Here is a 21,556-nt window from a genome sequence, read left to right as displayed (position 1 = left end):
CGTATACGTGTCTGTTTCAAAGAAAGGTGATCCAAGGGAATGCAGAACGTATCAAACAATATCATTAATATCACATGCAAATTTAACTTTGGTGAAGATAATTCAAAAAATTTTGCAGCAGTACATCGACAGGGGACTGTCAGAAATTCAAGCCAGATTCTGAAGAGGACTTGTAAAGAGGGATGTCATTGCTGATGTCCCATGAATCTTGGCTGAAAGCAGAAAATGCCAGAAAGATGTTTACCTGTGTTTTTTGACTATGCAAAGACATTTCACTGTGTGGATCGTAACAAATTATGGATAACATTGCAAAGAATGAAAATTCCAGAACACTTCATCGTGATCATGAGGAACCTGTATACAGACCAGCAGGCAGTTGTTCAAACAGAACAAAGGGTTTAAAATCTGAAAAGCAGTGCATCCGGCTGCATCGTTTCACTATACTAATTCAGTCTCTATGCTGAGCAAATAATCTGGACTATATGAAGAAGAACGGGGCATCAAGATTGGAGGAAGACTCATTAACAACCTGAGATATGCAAATGACATAGCCTTGCTTGCTGAAAGTGAAGAAGACTTGAAGAATCTACTTACTGATGAAGATCAAAGACTATAGCCTTCAGCATGGATTACACCTTAACCCAAAGAAAACATAAATCCTTACAACTGGACCAATAAGCAACATCATGATAAATGGAGAAAATATTGAAGCTATCAAGAATTTCATTCTACTTGGATCCACAAGCAATGCCCATGGGAGCAACAGTCAAGAAATCAAATGACATATTGCACTGGGCAGATCTGCTGCAAAAAAAAAAAAAAACTCTTTAAAGTGTTCAAAAGCAAAGATGTCACTTTGAGGACTAGGTTGTGCCTCACCCAAGCCATGGTATTTTCAATGTCATGCGAAAGCTAGACAATGAGTAAGGAAGACCAAAGAAGAATTGTTGCATTTGAATTATGGTTTGGGTGAAGAATATTGAATACACCATGGACTGCTAGAAGAACAAACAAATCTGTCTTGGAAGAAGTACAGCCAGAATGCTCCTTAGAAGGGAGGATGGAGAGATTTCACCTCACATACTTTGGACATATTGTCAGGAGGGACCAGTCCCTGGAGAAGGACATCATGCTTGGTAAAGTAGAGGGCAGCACAAAAGAAGACCCTCAAAGAGATGGATTGACACAGTAGCTTCAACAACGGGCTCAAACATAGCAACGATTGTGAGGATGGTGCAGGATGGGCAGTGTTTCTTTCTGTTGTACACAGGGTCGCTATGAGTCACAACCAACCTGATGGCACCTCATAAACAACAATTTTTAAGGAAGCTGCTGTAACCATTGCACCACGAAGGACCCTTAAACTCATTAAAAGAGGCAGTTATTAGGTGCATGGACTCTGGAGCTAGGCAGACTGCTGATTTCTAGTCTATTTAATGATTTCGACCTTGGGCAAGTTACTTATCCTCTTTCTGCCTTTCTTTCTTAATTTTTAAAATGGGGATAATAATATTCATTTTGTAGGACTGTTGGAAAGATTTGCATACTTAAAATATTATAGCATGTAATATTATTTGAATGCTTACCAGTGATTATTGCCATTACTGAGGGGAAAGGTATTGGACATCTGAGCCCTGGTGATGTGCCTTTATTTATAGATATAAATGTATAGGCACATGAACATATACATATATAGCAACATAGATTTGTAGATATCAGTTACTGGAGATGGGGGAACCTCAAGCAAATCAGAACCAGACGTAATTATTTGCAATCTGTATGCCACAGCCAGAGTTTTCCTTTTTGTCAAGTTTTTTTTTTTTTTTAATTCCTGCTGAAAAACCTCTTTGGGTCACTTCATTAATGTTTGCAGGACAGCTTCCAGAACTCAGGGAAAAGTGCCTGTTAGCAATATGGTACAGTGGTGGTGTCAGGAAAACCTATTAACTAGAGTCCTGAGTGTTCATCTCTGTAACTATGTGCTTCTGAGGGACAGTGTTGTATACGTAAATGGCCATAAATCATAGTGTGCTAAAGCTATTTAGTCCAACCCCCTTGTTTTATAGAGGAGAAAACTGAGGCTCAGAAAATGGAGGGATTTTACCAAGGTCATAGTAGTTATTAACTGAGATGAAGAAAATATCTAAGTGTCTGCGTAAATCCCAGGCTATTTCCATTAAAATATGCTGTCTAAGTTAGTGTCTAAAATATTCCAATTAAAAGAGCAATATTTTCTTATTCTAGAAAGTCTTTCTACTAGTCAGAGAAATCTAGAAAGCCTACGGGCGACCTGTCCCTCCTTTCCTCTTCAAACTCTGAGAAAGACAAAAGTCCATATTGCACATTCTTCCTTAGAAAAATCATCTAAAATATTGAGAATAACATGTATAATGTTAAAGAAAATTACCTACTTATATGCTTGCTGTACCAACCCACTTGGAATTCATAGACATTAAACAGCATTTCAGGACACCATCCCAAGACCTAATGAATGATATTAATTGAACTCTGACTCAAGAATGTAGTCATGATAACTTCAGTACAAGGAGCCCCTAGGTGGTGCAAATGGTTAAGCACTCCACTTACTAATAGAAAGGTTAACAATTCAAACTCACCCAGAGATGTCACGGAAGACAGGCCTGGATATCAGCTTCTGAAAGTCCCAGCCTTGAAAATCCTATGCAGCAGTTCTACTCTGCACACGTGGGGTCACCATGAGTCGGAATCAACTGGATGGAAACTAAGGACAACAAATTTCAATACAGAACGATAGCTCTTAACGATTGCTGGTAGAAAGATGACACATAAGGCTCTTGTTCTGCTCTCTCAGAAGTCAAACTGAATGGCTATTCCTTAAAACTAGGAGGCACAGAAAGAAGCTGGGAGTCCAAAGGTTCCCATTTAGATAAAGTATGTGCTTTCTTAATGGCTATTGATCTTCCAACTTGAACTAGACATTTCATCTGGGAACGATGCCACTGGTGATTTCATGAATAAGCCAGAGAAACACATTGAGGGATGATACTGTCCCCTTCCTTGTCAGCCTCCAAAATGGAAACCAAATAGCAGCAGAGGGATAAATGGGGCAGAAGGCAGAGGTGAAAAATGGAACAGTTAGATATGGAAATCATCAAAGAATAAGAAATAGCAACATAACAAACTGATGCCAGAAGCCAGCATGGAAAGGGGAACTATTGTGAGTGCCAGTAAAAATGCTAAAGAATGGTTATAAGGGGCTGGGGGAAGGGGCTTACTAGGGAAGCCTTGAAATGACAATATTCCATTCCAGGATGTTAAAAAAGGAAGATTATTACTCTTCTCCAAGGGGCAACTGGATAAACAGATGATGATAGATAGACAGACAGACAGACAGTCAGACAGATAGACAGACAGATGGAGAGACATTTCTTCCAAAAAGAAAAAAATAAAATAAAGATAGACTGGAGTTGTTCTTGTTGCTAGCTGCTGTCCAGTCAGTCCCCAAATCATGGTGACCCCATGCACAACAGAACAAAATGCTGCCTGTCACTGCTCCATCCCCATGATTGGTTGGGGATCAGACTGTTGTGATCCATAGGATTTTCACTGGCTGATTTTTGGAAGCAGATCACCAAGACTTTCTTCCTAGTCCATCTTAGTCTACAAGGCTCCTCTGGAAGCATCATAGGACTGTGCAAGCCTCCACTGACAGCCACTGAGATCGCTTGGTTGGAAATCAACCAATGGGTTAGGGAATGAAAAAGAAAAAGAATAAAAATAGATGAATACATTATAATTGGGGGAAAAATAAAAAGTTAAGTTTTTTTTTTAAATCAGAAGATAACTCATTCTATGAAGCCACCATATCCCTGATACCAAAACCAGGTAAAGACATCACAAAAAAAGAAAATTACAGAAATACATCCCTCATGAACATAGATGCAAAAATCCTCAACAAAATTCTAGCCAATAGAATTCAACAACATATCAAAAAAATAATCCATCGTGACCAAGTGGGATTTATACCAGGTATGCAAGGCTGGTTTAATATTAGAAATACCATTAATGTAATCCACCGTATAAATAAAAGACAAAAACCACATGATCTTATCAATTGATGCAGAAAAGACATTTGACAAAGTCCAACACCCATTTATGGTAAAAACTCTCAGCAAAATAGGAATTGAAGGAAATTTCCTCAACATAATCAAGGGCATCTATACAAAGCCAACAGCCAACATCATTCTAAATGGAGAGAGCCTGAAAGCATTTCCCTTGAGAACTGGAACCAGAAAAGGATGCCCTTTATCACCGCTCTTATTCAACATTGTGCTAGAGGTCCTAGCCACAGCAATTAGGCTAGACAAAGAAATAAAGGGCATCCGGATTGGCAAAGAGGAAATAAAATTATCTCTATTTGCAGATGACATGATCTTATACACAGAAAACCCTAAGGAATCCTCCAGAAAACTACTGAAACTAATAGAACAGTTTGGCAAAGTCTCAGGTTATAAGATAAACATACAAAAATCACTTGGATTCCTCTATATCAACAAAAAGAACATTGAACAGGAAATCACCAAATCAATACCATTCACAGTAGCCCCCAAGAAGATAAAATACTTAGGAATAAATCTTACCAAAGATGTAAAAGACCTATACAAAGAAAACTACAAAGTACTACTGCAAGAAACTAAAAAGGACCTACTTAAGTGGAAAAACATACCTTGCTCATGGATAGGAAGACTTAACATAGTAAAAATGTCTATTCTACCAAAAGCCATCTATACATATAACGCACTTCCGATCCAAATTCCAATGTCATATTTTAAGGGGATAGAGAAACAAGTCACCAATTTCATATGGAAGGGAAAGAACCCCCGGATAAGCAAAGCATTACTGAAAAAGAAGAAGAAAGTGGGAGGCCTCACTCTACCTGATTTCAGAACCTATTATTCAGCCACAGTAGTCAAAACAGCCTGGTACTGGTACAACAACAGGCACATAGACCAATGGGACAGAATTGAGAACCCAGATATAAATCCATCCATATATGAGCAACTGATATTTGACAAAGGCCCAGTGTCCGTTAATTGGGGAAAAGATAGTCTTTTTAACAAACGGTGCTGGCATAACTGGATATCCATTTGCAAAAAAATGAAACAGGACCCATACCTCACACCATGCACAAAAACTAACTCCAAGTGGATCAAAGACCTAAACATAAAGACTAAAACGATAAAGATCATGGAAGAAAAAATAGGGACAACCTTAGGAGCCCTAATACGAGGCATAAACAGAATACAAAACATTACCAAAAATGACGAAAAGAAACCCGATAACTGGGAGCTCCTAAAAATCAAACACCTGTGCTCATCTAAAGACTTCACCAAAAGAGTAAAAAGACCACCTACAGTTTGGGAAAGAATTTTCAGCTCTGACATCTCCAACCAGCGCCTGATCTCTAAAATCTATATGATTCTGTTAAAACTCAACCACAAAAAGACAAACAACCCAATCAAGAAGTGGGCAAAGGATATGAACACGCACTTCACTACAGAAGATATTCAGGCAGCTAACAGATACATGAGAAAATGCTCTCGATCATTAGCCATTAGAGAAATGCAAATTAAAACTCTGATGAGATTCCACCTCACTCCAACAAGGCTGGCATTAATCCAAAAAACACAAAAGAATAAATGTTGGAGAGGCTGCGGAGAGATTGGAACTCTTATACACTGCTGGTGGGAATGTAAAATGGTACAACCACTTTGGAAATCTATCTGGCGTTTTCTTAAAAAGTTAGAAATAGAACTACCATTCAACCCAGAAACCCCACTCCTCGGAATATACCCTAGAGAAATAAGAGCCTTCACATGAACAGATATATGCACACCCATGTTTATGGCAGCAGTGTTTACAATAGCAAAAAGCTGGAAGCAACCAAGGTGTCCATCAATGGATGAATGGTTAAATAAATTGTGGTATATTCACACAATGGAATACTACGCATCGATAAAGAACAGTGACGAATCGGTGAAACATTTCATGACATTGAGGAACCTGGACGGCATTACGCTCTGTGAAATTAGTCAGAGGCGAAAGGATAAATATTCTATAAGACCAGTATAAGATCTTGAGAAATAGTATAAACTGAGAAGAACACATACTTTTGTGGTTAAGAGGCGGGGGAGAGAGAGAGGGTGGGAGAGGGTTATTTACTGATTAGTAGATAAGAACTACTTTAGGTGAAGGGAAGGACAATACTCAATACACAGTAGGTCAGCTCAACTGGACTGGACGAAAAGCAAAGAAGTTTCCGGGATAAACTGAATGCTTCAAAGGTCAGCAGAGCAAGGGTGGGGGTTTGGGGACTATGGCTTAAGGGGACTTCTAAGTCAACTGGCAAAATAATTCTATTTTGAAAACAGTCTGCATCCCACTTTGAAATGTGGCGCTTGGGGTCTTAAATGCTAACAAGCGGCCATCTAAGATGCATCAATTGGTCTCAACCCACCTGGATCAAAGGAGAATGAAGAACACCAAGGTAACACGATAACTAAGAGCCCAAGAGACAGAAAGGGCCCCATGAACTAGAGACTTACATCATCCTGAGATCAGAAGAACTAGATGGTGCCTGGCCACAACAGATAACTGCCCTGACAGGGAGCACAACAGAGAACCCCTGAGGGAGCAGGAGATCGGTGAGATGCAGACCCCAAATTCTCATAAAAAGACCATACTTAATGGTCTGACTGAGACTAGAGGAATCCCGGCGGTCATGGTCCCCAAACCTTCTGTTGGCCCAGGACAGGAACCGTTCCCGAAGACAACTCATCAGACATGGGAGGGACTGGACAATGGGTAGGAGAGAGATGATGATGAAGAGTGAGCTACTTGTATCAGGTGGACATTTGAGACTGTGTTGGCATCTCCTGTCTGGAGGGGAGATAGGAGGGTAGAGAGGGTTAGAAACTGGCAAAATTGTCACGAAAGGAGAGACTGGAAGGGCTGACTCATTAGGGGGAGAGTAAGTGGGAGTAAGGAGTAAGGTGTATATAACCATACTGTGACAGACTGACTTGATTTGTAAACTTGCACTTAAAGCTCAATGAAAATTATTATAAAAAAATGAAATGGCATGCATAAACATGGGTATCCTAGGCATTAGTGAGCTGAAATGGACTGCTATTGGCTATTTTGAATCAGACAATCATATAGTCTACTATGATGGGAATGACAACTCGAAGATGAATGGTGTTGCATTCATCGTCAAAAAGAACGTTTCAAGATCTATCCTGAAGTACAACACTGTCAGTGATAGGATAATATCCATATGCCTACAAGGAAGACCAGTTAATACGACTATTATTCAAATTTACGCACTAACCACTAGGGCCAAAGATGAAGAAATACAAGTATTTTTCAGCTGCTGCAGTCTGAAATTGATCGAACATGCAATCAAGATGCATTGATAATTCCTGGCAATTGGAATGCGAAAGTTGGAAACAAAGAAGAAGGATCGGTAGTTGGAAAATATGGCCTTGGTGATAGAAACAATGCCGGAGATCGAATGATAGAATTTTGCAAGACCAACGACTTCTTCATTGCAAATACCTTCTTTCACCAACATAAAGAGCAACTATACACATGGACCTCGCCAGATGGAGCACGCAGATATCAAATTGGCTACATCTGTGGAAAGAAACGATGGAAAAGCTCAATTTCATCCGTCAGAACAAGGCCAGGGGCCGACTGTAGAACAGACCATCAATTCATCATATGCAAGTTCAAGCTGAAACTGAAGAAAATCAGAGCAAGTCCATGAGAGCCAAAATATGACCTTGAGTACATCCCACCTGAATTTAGAGACCATTTCAAGAATAGATTTGATGCATTGAACACTAGTGACCACAGACTAGACGAGTTGTAGAATGACATCAAGGACATCATCCATGAAGAAAACAAGAGGTCACTGAAAAGACAGGACAGAAAGAAAAGACCAAGATGGATGTCAGAGGAGACTCGGAAACTTGCTCTTGAGTGTCGAGCAGCTAGAGCAAAAGAAAGAAATGATGAAGTAAAAGAACTGAGCAGAAGATTTCAAAGGGCCTCTTGAGAAGACAAAGTAAAGTACTATAATGACATGTGCAAAGAGCTGGAGATGGAAAACCAAAAGGGAAGAACACGGTCGGCGTTTCTGAAGCTGAAAGAACTGAAGAAAAAATTCAAGCCTCGAGTTGCAATAGTGAAGGATTCCATGGGGAAAATATTAAACGATGCAGGAAGCATCAAAAGAAGATGGAAGGAATACGCAGAGTCATTATACCAAAAAGAATTAGTTGATATTCAACCATTTCAAGAGGTGGCATGTGATCAGGAACTGATGGTACTGAAGGAAGAAATCCAAGCTGCTCTGAAGGCATTGGCGAAAAACAAGGCTCCAGGAATTGATGAAATATCAATTGAGATGTTTCAACAAACAGATGCAGCACTGGAGGTGCTCACTTGTCTATGCCAAGAAATATGGAAGACAGCTTCCTGGCCAACTGACTGGAAGAGATCCATATTTATGCCTATTCCCAAGAAAGGTGACCCAACCGAATGTGGAAATTATAGAACAATATCATTAATATCACATGCAAGCAAAATTTTGCTGAAAATCATTCAAAAATGGCTCAGCAGTATATCGACAGGGAAATGCCAGAAATTCAAGCTGGTTTCAGAAGAAGACATGGAACCAGGGATATCACTGCTGATGTCAGATGGATCCTGGCTGAAAGCAGAGAATAGCAGAAGGATGTTTACCTGTGTTTTATTGACTATGCAAAGGCATTCGACTGTGTGGATCATAACAACTTCTGGATAACACTTTGAAGAATGGGAATTCCAGAACACTTAACTGTGCTCATGAGGAACCTTTACATAGATCAAGAGGCAATTGTTCAGACAGAACAAGGGGATCCTGATTGGTTTAAGCCAGGAAAGGTGTGCGTCAGGGTTGTTGTATTCTTTCACCATACCTATTTAATCTGTAAACTGAACAAATAATACGAGAAGCTGGAGTATATGAAGAAGAACAGGGCATCAGGACTGGAGGAAGACTCATTAACAACCTGTGTTATGCAGATGACACAACCTTGCTTGCTGAAAGTGAAGAGGACTTGAAGACCACAGCCTTCAGTGTGGATTACATCTAACATAAAGAAAATAAAAATCCTCACAACTGGACCAATGAGCAACATCATGATAAATGGAGAAAAGATTGAAGTTGTCAAGGATTCGTTTTACTTGGATCCACAATCAACAGCCATGGAAGCAGCAGTCAAGAAATCAAAAGACACATTGCATTGGGCAAATCTGCTGCAAAGGACCTCTTCAAAGTGTTGAAGAGCAAAGATGTCACCCTGAAGGCTAAGGTGTGCCTGACCCAAGCCATGGTATTTTCAATCGCATCATATGCATGTGAAAGCTGGACAATGAATAAGGAAGACAGAAGAAGAGTTGAGGCCTTTAAATTGTGGTGTTGGCGAAGAATATTGAATATACCATGGACTGCCAAAAGAACGAACCGATCTGTCTTGGAAGAAGTGGGAACAGAATGCTCCTTAGAGGCAAGGATGGCGAGACTGCATCTTACATACTTTGGACATGTTGTCAGGAGGGATCAGTCCCTGGAGAAGGACATCATGCTTGGCAGAGTACAGGGTCAGTGGAAAAGAGGAAGACCCTCAACGGGGTGGATTGCCACAGTGGCTGCAACAATGAGCTCAAGCATAACAATGATTGTAAGGATGGCGCAGGACTGGGCAGGGTTTCGTTCTGTTGTGCACAGGGTCGCTATGAGTCGGAACCGAGTCGATGGCACCTAACAACAACAACAACAATCAATGTCGCTGAATTCTACATGTAGAAACTGTTAAACTGGTGTATGTTTTGCTGTGTATATTTGCAACAACAATATTGATAAAATTAAACATAACAACCTATCAACAACAACAACAACAAAAAATCAGATAAATACATTGCAAATGCAATGAGCAATGTTTAACCTGATGAGTTGTATTTGTGTCACCTTCCAGCTGTATAGCTTGTTCCTGGGAAATAGCCTATAGCCCTAGATGTTAGGGATAAGAGAATAGCGTTGTCGTGAAAATGTGAATTAACTAATTCCAAACGAAGGTTTTACTAACAATAAAGAGCTAAATGATCAGACCAAGTCATCTCTGTCTGATGTTTTTCCCTGTCAAATTGGGAATGGTAGTATTAATTTTATCTAGCTAAAGGGACTTTAAGGAGCCCTGGTGGAGCAGTAGGGCCCTAGTGGCACAGTGGTTAAGAGCTCAGCTGCCAACCAGAAGGCTGGCAGTTCAAATCCGCCATCTGCTCCTTGGAAACCCTATGGGGCAGTTCTACTCTGTCCTATAGGGTGTCTATGAATCAGAATTGACTCAATGACAACAGGTTTGGTTTGGTTTTTTGGTGGTGCACTGGTTAAGTGCTTGGCTGCTAACCATAAGGTCAGTGGTTGGAACCCACCAGCCACTCCACAGGAAAAGGATACAGCAGTCTGCTGCTTTAAAGACTACACACACACACACACACACACAAGGCTACAGCCTTGGAAATCCTCTGGGGCAGTTCTACTCTGTCCCGTAGGGTTGCTGTGAGTCAGAATCAACTTGACAGCAATGGTTTGTTTGGAAGGGATTTTAATGAAGAAATATTGGGTTGACATATACGTAAACGGAGGCAATATAGCATAAATGCTTAAGGATATAGTGGTTTAAAAGTGCAGACTCAAAGCCACACTTCCTAAGTTTGAAATCCAACTCCTCCTCATTTTATCTCTGTTCCCTTGGACAAGTCACTTAACCCCCCTTTTCCTCCGTTTCTTTATCCATAAAATAGAGTTAATAATAGTGCCTACCTCTCAGAGTTACTTTGCAAATTGAGTTAATAAGTGATAATCACATCAAACAGTGCCTATCAACTAGTAAGGAGAGTCTTACCTATTTTCAGTGTGTTGTTGGCTTGGAAAGAAACGTGTTATATGAACATAGCATAGTATATTCATTAGTAATACCACATAAGAATTAGAGTTACTGGTATTGATACGACGTCTTAGACAAAATCATTAGCTTCAGTTCCTTCATTCTTTTTCTTTTCTTCTATCATTTCTATACTTTTTAAGTCCTCTGTCTCTCTTAGTTCATTGAAAAAAAAAAGATCATTTCCTTTTTGCCTCATTTGTTGAATATATGTTATTCATCAGGCAATTATTTAGAACTTATTATATACAGCACTGCCAGAAATATGAAGAAGTATAAGGTATAGTCTTTACTATGAAAGAGCTGTATATCCCGCAGAGGGAAGCTATTTATAATACTAAGTAAAAAAAATTATTATGATTAAATTTATGTAAAAAATATTTCACCTGGGCTTACTTGGATGCAAAGAACAGAGACTTATTGAAAATACAAAATTAATAGTCAACAGTTTCAATGCTACTAAATTACATCAAATGTGCTATTATTTCACTTACTAATTTGTCTTTTCCAAGTGAAATATAGGGCTGGAACCTCACTTTTCCTCACTCTTCTCCCACTTTCCTCAAAAAGAAAAACAAAAACAGAGTACTTGTCTATTTTCTATTTTAACACTGGTGGCACAGTGGTTAAGAGCTTGGCAGTTAACCAAAAGTCAGTGGTTCAAAACCACCAGCCCCTCCATGGGAGAAAGATGTGACAGTGTGCTTCCATAAAGACTTACAGCCTTGGAAACCCTATGGGGCAGTTCTTCTCTGTCCTATAGGGTCACTATGAGTCAGAATCAACTGGATTTTTTTTTTGTTTGGTAGGTGATATGAGGAAATCAGTGTTTTAAGACACTTGGGGGAAATATAAAGACCAGGGCTATATCTACTGTTATCATTTCTAGGGAGTTTGTAATGTTAAATACCATATATTCTACATTTTTCTTGTATACATGATATAATATATGGGTATACCATTGACCAAATGCTAATCATAAGAAGAATCAGTTCTGCTGGCTTACAGTCTGTTAAAATTAGTGAGTTTACCAAATAATTTTTTCCCAGGTCTTGGAGGTATAGAAGTTTCAAATGTTCTAGAAAATGTCCAAATAACCTGAGGGCCAAGTGTTAAGTAGACAATTCTCTGTGACTGGATCTTCTATAATAAGTCTGTGGTCTTTTTTCTTTTCCTCTAAGCCCTTGGTGTTGCCTTCAGGGGTTACTGTGTAGCATGTAATTGAAGGCTAACTGAGTTAGATATATACCTCTATAGTTGATGGGTTTTGTTGCCAGAAATATGCTTTTGCTTATCAGTGGGGAAGTTTTTTGCTTCTACTGCTAGGTTTAAAGGTGTCCCTCAAGATTCCATTATTCAGTTCATTGAGAAAAGCCTAAAGCTAAGAAAGGGAAGATCTGAGCTCTGTTTGATGAACGAGGCTGAATGAAATAATAGCTCCCAAGTTGGCTCAAGTTCTTCCAGATGTTTACGTTCATATCAAAACTTAACACTTGGAGATATTCCATGTGGTGAGATTTCTGTGCAAAAGTCCTTACATACAATGCCAATTCTGAAATGACTGTTTGGGCATTAGGTGTGAAAATTAACACTGATCATCCACAACAACCAACTAGATAGATTTTCATCCTGTTTGACAACTGAAAGCAAATACCCCTATGACACTGAGTATATCATTCTCTGCTTTTTTTCCCCCACTTCAAACCTGCTGTCACTCCATGGGAAAGACTTGAAACCAAAAGAAAAGAACAATATTCAAAAATAAATAGGCCATGAGGAATTGTGCTTAAAATCATAAGTAAACATAGACACACACACTCAGCACAGTGATGTGATCATAGAAACTGTAAAGATGCTAGTTGAAGAATTACAAAGGACTTTGCTTTCCATGGCTTAATGACGGAGACTAACGTTTCTCCCTAGGAGATAAGCCAAAATCATAGCGCGGTTTGAATAAAAAGTATACCTTTCGAAGGTAACCACAGAACAATTATGGCTGAAATCCTTTACTCTTGTAGAGAAAACTCTGTGACCTCTTATTTTAAATTGACTTCCATTGAGCAATAATGCCTCCCAGCTTGCACTTTCAGGCACTGTATTGGGAAATATGTTTACAGGCTGGGCTCATTTTTCTTTTTGTAATAGGAGATGGGTAGCATACTGCTACCTGGAGACAACTTCAGGAAACCTGATTTTCAGGGTGATAGTTTAAAAAATATGATTATTGGGAATAATAACTCCAGAGACAAAGATTTAATGTGATTACTTCCAATTTATTTGACACATTGCCAGGTTATGGAAGTTCTAGTTTTAGAACCATGCACTCAGAGTCCGCGTTGTTCCCTGACGCATTGTATATTTAGGCTCTTACTACCATATACATAGGTTCTTACTACCATATACAGGCAGTAAGTTTGCCTCCAACTCTTAGTACGAGCCTAACATCTCACAACAATTATTGTAGCCAGATCTTTGGTGGTTCCACTCCTTGCTTACTTACCAGTGCTATTGCTTTAAAATTAAGATAGGGAGAAAATGTTGTTGTTGTACAACAGAATGAAACACTGCCTGGTCCTGCGCCATCCGCACAATCGTTATGCTTCACCCCATTGTTGCAGTATACCTTGCTAAAAGACAGAAAACCCATCTGAAACACCATCATGATGTTTTTCAGTTCAAAGTCTTATTCTGTATGCATCATTTGATTTACTTTCCTCCAAAGCCTTGGGAAATGTGAGTTATTGTTGTCTTATTATTGTTGTTGATAAATAGCAGCTGCTGTTTATTTTGTGAGTCCCTGGGTGGTGGAAACAGTTAAGTGCTCAAATACTAACCAAACAGTTGGTGGTTCAAACCCACCCAGTAAAAAAGGCCTAGCTATCTGCTTCCAAAAGGTAACAGCCTTGAAAACCCTGTGGGGCACAGATCTGCTTTGCAACACATGGGGTTGAGTTGGAATCTATTCAATGGCAACTATTTTTTATCGATTGATTGATTAGAACTAACAATGTACCAGTAACTGTTACACCTTACACCTTACCCAATACCCTTAAAACAAAAAAATGAAACCCATTGCTGTCAAGTCGATTCTGACTCATGGTGACCCCATATGTTACAGCGTACAGCTGTGTTCCATAGGGTTTTCTTGGCTGTAATCTTTTTTTTTTTTTTTTAATCTTTACAGAAGCGGATCACCAAGCCTTTCTTCCTCAGTGCTGCTTGGTGTATTCAAACCACCAACGTTTGGATTAGTAGACTAGTGCAAATCATTTGAGCCACCCAGGGACTCTTCCCAATAGCCTTAGGGGGCAGAAATTAATATTATTCCCATTTTACAAATGATGAAATTATGGCCTAATGTCATGTCAGGTTTTGGAATTCAAGCCCTAGTTGATCTACTCTGACTCTAGAACCTGAGCTTTGGATCTCTACAGCATGTTGGTGCTCTATTTTATAGATGAAAGCCCCAGTGATGCAAAAAGTTTAAATAAGTTGCCCTAGGTTACAAAATTAGTTAGTTCCTAATGCCTTCCAACTGCAGCCTCAAACATATTCCATTATACCACCCTATCCCAAACATTGCTGCTAGCTTACATGGTGCCCTTAGACAATTAGATAAAGGACAGGACACCCCATCCCAACCCACCTCATACAAGGGCCAATTTAAAAAAAAAAAAAAAAAAACACACTTTTTCCTGTCTGATTGTGCCTTATGCTGGAATCACAAAGATGGGTATGAGTGAAGTGTAGATATGGATTTCACCTCTTTGTTCATGCACCTCTGTGCAAGGCAAAATATAAAATGTCCATAGCTATAGGTAGTGGCCTTGGCTGTACTCATTAAAACTAAGAGCTGGACAATCCTAAATAATATTAAAGAAAATATCCAAAAGAATTGTCTGTAAGTGCATGCTCTTAGGAGCTGTTAGGAAGTAAAATTTGTGTCCCACTAATTATATTTCTGGAGCCCTAGTGGCGCAGTGGTTAAGAGCTCGGCTACTAACCAAAAAGTCTGCAGTTTGAGCCCATCAGCTACTCCTTGGAAACCCTATGGGGCAATTCTACTCTGCCCTATAGGGTCACTGTGAATCGGAATTAACTCGATGAAGTGGGTTTAATTGTATTTCTAATATGCTTACATCTTCTCTTCACCCCCAACAAAAATACTTAACAAGATGTAATCTGACAGCACTCATGCTAAAACTCCCCTGAAGCCACAATATGTCACTAGCCTAACGATCCACCTCTTCACAAGCACTGGAAGAAGAATTGAGGGTCACTTATGAACTGGGTTCTAACCACAGGCTGATACGATGTGCTGCAGTTATGTTACAGAGTTTGGGGATCATTTTTGTATTCATTTCAATTTAACACTGTGTTCCTTTTCAAAATCTATTATTTTTATTATCTAGCTACCCTGGGCATATAGCAAATGTCCTATAACTTGGATGTGCTCTCCACTGTAATAAGCAAAAAAAGTTAATAATGATTGTGAGAGTATAATGAGGACACTGATTATCACAACAGAGGTTTAAAAAAATACAATACCCGTGACCGTGGATGCACTTGGAGGATGTTTCGTCAAACCTGAGAACTCTGCTGAAAACAAAATAAGCCTCTCCCCCCATCCTCCATAGCCCTGCTGCCTGACTAATAAGGGTGTCCTTAGGGCTTGGTTTGACTTATTTGAAAGACCGTGGTCTAGGGCAAACCCCAAAACCAATCCCATTGCTGTCCAGTCTGACTCATAGAGCAGAACCCAGAAATGGCTGATGGGTTCGAACCTCTGACATTTCAATTTGTAGCCTGAGCACTTAAATTAACCACTGTGCTACCAGGGTTCCTGTGATCTAAGGACTTGTTCTCAAACTCAGATAGATACCAGAATCACTTGAGGAACTATGTAATTATACAAAGGCTCCAGCCCTATACTATCTTAATGAATATTAACCGCTGTGTTTTTTTATTGGATCTTCAGTTGATTCTGATGCACACCTAATTGGATAACCACTGGTCCATGGGCACAGATTCTCAAACCTGGCTGTACATCAGAATTACTTGAGTCTCACACCTAGAGATTCTCGTTTCGTTGGCGTGAGGTACAGCCTGGGCATTGAGAGGTTTAAAGGCTTCCCAGCTGATTCTAATATCAGCCATGTTTGAGGACTAACAGTCTAGTGCCTTACTGTCCAACATGTGGTCCACAGACCAGCGGCATCAGTTATCATCTGGGAGCTTGTTTGGAATGCAAAATCTCAGGTCCCACCTAAAATTACTCAGACTCTAATTTTATTAAGATCCTGAGGTGATTCATATGCACATTAATGTTCAAGACACACTGGTCTAGGAAGTCAGGCAGAGCTAGATTTATACCTCAGTTCTAATTAGCTGGGTGACTCTGGGAAAACTCGTAGAGTTACTGTCTCCTCACCTGTAAAATGGGCATAACCAAGATTACAGGCTTGTTGGGAGAATTCTGTGAAATGCAATACCTGAAAGTCTTAGTGTAATTGCAAGAACGGTGAAGATGGGTAGTAAATATTATGTCTCTTCTAACAGACAGTGGCTGTGAACTAAAGCCCTGTCAGTGACCACCATCCCAAGCATGCTCTTTATTCTTGTATTAGTAAATATTCTTTGTAGGTGTGAGTCCACAATGATTTTTATTAATTCAAAAGAATAAATGCTTCCCATGTGCAAGTATCTTCTTCTCAAAGGATAAATCATAAAGATAAATCATAAGGAAGCAGCCCTTAGGCACGATGTCCTTGAAGGCACCTTCGGCACTTCGGGTTGTGCAATTGTGATGAACATAATCACAAAGTGCCTCCAATTCATACTGTGTTATCTTTTGTTTTCTCTTCTAGATCTTAACTTATTTCCCTTCTTTCCCATCCAAGAGCTATTTTCTTTATATAAACCCATATTTAGCATTCCTTTCTTCTCTTTAAGCCATGAAGTTCTGTATGTATTCCATTTTTTTTCTTCATTTCTCTAATTTTAAAATGCCATTGCTGTCAAGTCCATTCCAACTCATAGCAACCCTATAGGACAGAGTAGAACTGCCCCATGGGGTTTCCAAGGAGCGGCTGGTGGATTCGAACTGCCAACCCTTTACTTAGCAGCCAATCTCTTAACCACTACTCCACCAGGGCTTCCCCCCGCCTGCAAATATTTTCTCATTATTCCTGTTCTGCACCCTGAACTGAGTCATGGAAGTTACTTGTTCAGGAAAGTTTCTATCTGATTGAAAGGCTGTGACAATTCTTTCTTTGTAATATAATCATTTACACGTTTAAGAGGGAAATAAAAATGCCTAATGTGATACCACAGAAGAAATACCCTCAACTAATCTTTCTAAGCAGAACGACAATGAGTAATGAGTACAGTTAATTAAGTTAGACAACCTCCATTTCCATTCACTTAGCAGCACTGCTAATTATATACTCAGGCTACAAGGTTTCTTCAGTTCTCCTATAATGTGGATGCAGTACTCTTTGAAGACAAAGGAGTCCAGTGCAGTTAATGAGCTTTTTCCCACCAACACCTCCTGTTCCATCCAAAGAAAATTTCCACATCTGGGAAATGGAGAGTAGGAAAAGAAGCCAGCAAAAAAAAAAAAAGAAAAAAGTCACGTTCTAACTTACTTCCAAGCTCAGCACACATTTATAATTGCAGGATATTTTCTGCTAAAGAAAATGGCAGCATTTAATTTCTCTGGGAGCCTTGGGAAATTGAAGCTGATTGAAAAATCAAGTAAGTTATAAAACTTGAATTTGAAAATGCCAACGGCTTCCTGTGTAAACTTTCATCGAAAAAATAAAATATATATATTTTTAATTTCAATGGCAAGGATGATACCTTTTATTGTATGCTACTGTTTGCATTAAATAAGCGTGTAGGGAGCACATACTGTTTACCTGTGTCAGCCACCGAGTCTATTAAGATGAAAAAGAGGTAGGCCCTAACTGTAAATCAGGGTTTCTTTACATAGACTTCAATCATTTTAAAAGTTACACTTAAAGAAAACCGAGAAGCGTGGATCTACTTGGGTATACTGTTAACGAAGCACTCAGGGAAAAAAATCAGTTTATGTTCTTTGATCAGATGGGGATTGACATACTTAAGAGTTTTATTTTTAATCTGAAAATCCACTTCCATTTTATGTTCCGGAGAAACAGTCACTGTGCACGCCTTGCACAATTCTGTATTTTCAAGAAGCAGGATTCAAAGTTAAACTTCAAATACAATCTCGAGTAAGTTATACAGACGATTCTTTTTATTCTCAGAAAGACGGGGTTTACGTGGGCGGGTTTTAGCTTCACCCTGAAATAATCTCCCTTTGCTTTAAGAATTCACTTCTGTCTTGTGGCCTTGTATTGAGTTTAAGATTGTCTGAGATTTTAGAATTGGTTCTTAAAGGCATAGGTAGAGGTAGATCATTGGATATTGAGCATTCCTCTTTGTATTTTCGTAGGAAGTGCAACTGTCTTGTGCTGGACGTTTTGAGAGTTGCTTTCTTTTCCTCCCACCATCACACAGGTGCACAACTTACGGGTCTAGTCTCTCCTTTATGCTCCCTCCTCTCTGCTTCTCTTTCACTAACATCAGTTCGCGTAAATGAGTGCACTGTCAAGTTCACCTGGAGACTAGACAAAAATACAGGTGTCCTCATAATAATCAGCTCCTCTTAATTCTCCTCTCTGGTTTATGCTTCAGTCTCAGAGAAATCCTATATAAAGCAGGCGGCACAGTTATTACTAGAGGAACCGAGGTTACTGATTAGAAGGGAACGTAATCAGGTAGATTGAGCCTGGGAGGGAACAAACCATTGCTGTGAGAGGGGAGTGTTTGCAAAATGCTCTCTGTGTCTCTGTGAAGAACACCTCACTATTCACAGCAGCCAGAGTGGAAGAAACAGGTGCAAAAAGATGGTGCGTCTGCCTGCTTTTGTGAAGCTGGTCAGAGCTTATGCACCTGCTTTATTTTCGCTTGGCTATGACTCTACCTCCAGGTTTATCATACCCCATAGAATGTGTTAAGAGAAAAGTACCAACAGGGAAATCAGCAAAAAGCTTTCCTATGAAGGTGTAGCAAGCCACCGCAGAATTTGAAATGTCTGAGGTCTCATCTGGTGAGTAAAAGCTGCAGATAAATGCAACAGCCATTCAGAAGAATGATAAATGCCACAAGCATTCGGAAGCAGGCTGCCCTAAAGGTGACACTTTTGGTCAATTTGCAACCTCTGGGAATAGAAATGACTAAACTCCTATTCCATGTGTCTTTCTTTAAAAGTTAAATTGGAGCTTTTGTTCTAAGGAAGGGAGGGAAGAGGTTTGACATCAATGACCTATAAGATAATGCAAATCACTGAAATACGAAAGAACCCAAATTCGACTTTTTGTGTTATGACTTTCATGAACTTGGTTTGCAGGAGTCTGAAATTATTTCTAGTATGAAGAAACTGAAAGGAAAAAAAAAATTCTAACGACTCAGACTTTAATCAATAAACTGTAACATTTCTACTTCAAAATACATTTCTGCTGACCTAGAGTAAATCCCTAAACGCGTTAGCAAAATAATATGAGAAATGTTTGTCTTAGCAATAAAAGATTCTATGATATGTATGTATATATACACATGTACACACATATATGTATATTTATCAAAGAAAATGAAAATAATAGGAATCATTGTGAATAGTGATTTAGATGTGATCAGACAAGCACAACTTATTAGGAAGCAAACTGGGTTACTGGTTGTAAACAATAATTCCGGGCTGCCTAATGACCTGCAATATCTGAGAATGCTTTTAGAGATTAAACTTTGATTGTAAAATGCTAGCTTTTCAATAAAGTAAAAAGGTGTAGTAATAAATCATGTCATCTGTTATTTTTTTTTTAATTATAGGATGTCCTAAAATTCTGAATTACGTAGATTTATAGTGGTCACGTTCAAACCATATATTCAAAGCACATTAATTCCTAAATTATGGTAATTTCACTAAAATTCAAATAGCTTCTGATTTGCCTAAGTTTTTCTACCATTAGGAAAGGAAATAGCTAGTTTTTATGGGGGAAGGGAACTAAAAAGGTTGAGATAAAGTATAGCTTTCTAAATTATGAATACGTAGATATACACATGTAAAAATTTTTTTATATATGTTTATATTGAGAAAAAAGATAGTCCAAAGTTAAAAACCTGTTTAAACCTCAAGCTTTTCCCATAACCTGATTTGTAAGAAAAGCTGTCCACTTTTGAAAGTCTTGTCTCTCATTTTCCCTGGACTAAGTGGTTGCCATTTCTCATGTATAGATTGTCTGTTACTAATCTCTTTCTAAAGATTTGTCTTTATTTTTATATTTGTGTTTTATTCATCAGACAGATTGTCCTGAAAGTACAGAGGCCAGTTAATGGTTTATATGAGTTCAAGCTGAGCCGAATATAGCTAAGCTTCTGTCCTGCTTGACATTTCATCAAAAGCTGTGTTGATTTGCAATGTTTACCGACCTATTTATTGAACCCTCACAGCTTGAACTATGCCACCAAGCTTGCTGACATTGCTGAGATTATCTCTAAATGCATGTACAGACTAAGGAAGAATTAGAGAAATATGTTAAAAGCAATCCTTGACCTATTTAATAAATTATGCTTATATTGCCCTTGATTTATTTGTCTGTTTACCTCAAAGCCCCATGACAAGCGTTTTCCCCCTTGATCTTCATAAAAACTCTAGAAGAAGATAGACTAGAACCATGGTTCTCACTCTCTAATGTACATCAGAATCACCTGAGGGACTTGTTAAGATGCAGATTGATGGGTCCCTCCCCCAGAGTTTCTGATTCAGTAGATATGAGGTGGGGCCCTAGAGTTTGCATTTCTAACAGGTTTCTGAGGAAATGCTGATGTTTCTGGTTTGGCAACCATACTTTGAGAACTACTGACAAGATGACAAGATCTTTATTTTATCAATCAGGATAATCAAAATTCAGATAGATTAAGAATCTGGCTCAAGTTCATCACTGGAACCAAAACATTTATTTTCTGTCTTGCAGACTAAATACCTGTGTTCTCTTTACACATTGTTTAGAAAAGTTCCCACTGAATAAGAAAATAAACACATTTCCCTCACAAAATTAAGGCATCTATCAAAGTAATGATTAAAATTTTGAGTACCTATTTTGGGAAATTATGATTCTACTGGAATTAGTAGTAAAATTGCTGCTAATTGGTTATTGGTTCTCGAATATGTAAAGAGTCAACTTTTAATTATTTTTTTAATTCTTATTCTCTGAGATACCTCTCTAAGCAAGGACTTAGTCTGGTATTCTTAACAGAATGAAATCATGCTCCACGTATTATAAACACTTGAACCTATGCTATGCATCAAAGTCTCCCCTTTTGGGTCAGTAAAAATAAGATTTTTTCTAACTATGACAAGACTCACTATTTTACTTAATTATAACACCTAATACAAAATTAAAACATGTATTTTAAGATGCTAATAACTAACACGGAAACCCTGG

The sequence above is a fragment of the Loxodonta africana genome, chromosome X (genome assembly GCF_030014295.1).
Source record: "Loxodonta africana isolate mLoxAfr1 chromosome X, mLoxAfr1.hap2, whole genome shotgun sequence".
NCBI lineage: Eukaryota > Metazoa > Chordata > Mammalia > Proboscidea > Elephantidae > Loxodonta > Loxodonta africana.
This window is presented reverse-complemented; position numbering follows the sequence as displayed.